The sequence below is a fragment of the Cryptomeria japonica genome, chromosome 5 (assembly GCF_030272615.1).
Source record: "Cryptomeria japonica chromosome 5, Sugi_1.0, whole genome shotgun sequence".
Taxonomy (NCBI): Eukaryota; Viridiplantae; Streptophyta; class Pinopsida; order Cupressales; family Cupressaceae; genus Cryptomeria; species Cryptomeria japonica.
This window is the reverse complement of record NC_081409.1, coordinates 374,007,432-374,010,264: the sequence shown is the minus strand read 5'-3', so window position 1 is coordinate 374,010,264 and position 2,833 is coordinate 374,007,432.

Sequence of the window (2,833 nt, the reverse complement as noted above, 5' to 3'; positions counted from 1 at the left end):
GCCATAGTATCGATTTTGATACTGATGAGGATGTATGTCATTTCTCGATGAAATATTTGTCACCTCAAAGATTGCAGTGATGCCAGAATCACAAGTTTTCTTCGTGTCATCCAACTTTTTTATGCGAAATTTGTGACCATTGCAGTACATAGCATTGTGGTGTTTGACCTGCAATATGTCAAACATGTAAAATTTATTGCATTGTGAGTTGATAAACATATGGGTGATTAATAAATTTATAGGTACCTGTTTATCTCTTAAACCATATGCTAAATCAATTTCCCTTTGCGTAACATTGGAATCTCCATTATGATGAGCTTCTTTAACCAATGAAGCCATACCTTCCCATGTTAATGTGCGTCCAGAATGTTGACAACGTTCAATCCATACTATCATCCAATCAAGATTGTTTGCAATATACAAATGTAGTGCATCCCACTCTCGACCAACCGTACAAAAAATAAATAGACATCTTACAACCGATTTATTTTGAAGATTAAGAATTAATTAACTACAATAACATCTTATAATTACCTCTCACTTTCCTCAATCTACCTTTCCCCGTCAAGTACTCCCCTTCGAATTTGTTAATGGGGTTGGGATCCCAAATGCGATCCATGTGGATCTTTATTGCAAACTTAGGAAGATATTCAGAAATGTACACCATAGTCTGGTATACCATATATCCCTCCACCATAGAACCCTCAAGGTGTTCTCTTTGTTGAACCAAAGCCTTAAAAAATTCCAAGTGCCTCTCAACCATCCACATTGACCTAGTGTGTACATGTCCACACAATTCAATCTCCTCAACTTGGTGTATGAGGTAGTGTTCTTGTGCATTGAAAAAAGCTAGAGGTAGACACTTTTGCATTTCACACATAAAATGAGGAATTTTTCTCTTCCAATATTTTATATCTTCTTTATGGATTTCTTTACATGACATCCACCTACAAGATATTCAAGACGCAAAAAAATATATTATATAACAAGTAAAACAAATCACAAATATACAACGAACTGAACAAATATCACTACTTACCTCATGTATTTTCCAAGATCATATATGACTTGCTTGACATTATTGTCGAAGTCATCTGGGAGAGATAGAGGTAGAACATACTGCAACAATTATAAAATTATCTTTTCATTTTTTTCTAACATAATACAATGAAAAATACACGTACGCGTAGTACTTAAATACATAGTAAAAACACAAGAACATTAATTACCCTAATGAAGGTATGTCAATCATGCGTTTTCATCCCTGGCCCAAATTCACTTTTATTTGATATGAGATTGTTTATGTTCGTAGTAAATCCTGTGGGAAATCGAATTTTTCGTATGACTTCTTTAATAGCATTGCTTTGTTGGTCCGTTAATAGCCAAGAAGCTCACTTATATTAATCTGGTCTCCATGGCTATTTGATTGAATGACATTTATCATTGCATGATTGGAATCATGAATGTCACTACATATTTTGATAATTTCTTCTTTGTCACGCCTTCCATCCAATATTTTCCATAATGTCTCTGTTATATTCTTTCCAATATGCATAGTATCGAACAAATGCACAATTTGTAACTGCTCGTAGTAGGGCAACCTACTAAATTGTCAGGGATAACTTTTTAGTCCCTTAGGAAGGTGGTCATTTATGCCTTCACGACCTTCATGATCATCAATCACATCATCAGTAAACAAAACAAAATAGAAAAGATGTTTTATGACAAACCATTAGATGGAATGGCATTACCTTGATGATTAATTCTATTATATTCCAACTTCCACAGGTGAGGTGTCATTCTTCGAGGCTTTGATGTATTCTCTTCTTTCCCATTGAAAAGATATTTTTCAGTATTTCGATACTTATGATTTTTGTGGAGGAAGTGCCTATACTCATGAAACACAAGCTTTCCTAAACTTTTTGAATGACGAGATTTCATCTTTGGACCACAAACTGGACATGCAAATTTTCCCTTTGTTTGAAGACCTACAAGATAATGTATAATTAGATTAAATATGATAATTTTTTGAATTATAATGTTCATGCACAACTTAAACACTATAACATACCACAAAAATGTGTTAGCCTCGAGGCATCGTGTATTGTCCATAGAAGCATCACATGGAATTGAAATTTTCTTTGTCCTATTGGTCTATAGAGGTCATGCATAGTGACATCATTCCATAACTCCAACAACTCATTGATAAGAGGCTTATACATTCATATCTTTAACTTGGTACTTACCTAATCGAATGAACAAAAACATTACATAATTATTATGACCATTTTACTGCAATATTTATAATTAAATGTAGACGACTATATTTAAATGATAAAATACATGGAACAATCATTGCCAACATTATGTGCTCCCTCTTTATTGACATCCATGGAGGAATGTTATTGTTGATAACAAAAATAGACCACACTAAGTAAACAGATCTCATCTCTCCAAATGGATTGACACCGTCTGCTGCCAATGAAAGCCTGAGATTACGAGGTTCTTCTTTAAAGTGTGGCCACTTTTCCTCTATGTCCATAAATGTTGAACCATCCACATGCATTCTAATAATGTCATCTTGACTTCTATTGTGTGCATGGTAATCCATAAATTGTGCCAAGCTAGTGCACTTGAATAATCGTTGCATACGTGGAATAATGGGAATATAGCGAAGAACCTTGCGAAGAATCCTTTTTGTTATTTGATCCATTCGATATTTACTAATATGACATTCAGGGCATTCAGTTCAAAATTCATGTTGTTTGTGATATATAATATGATCATTGGGACAAGCATCTATTGCTTGATACTCCATTCCAATATCTTTCAT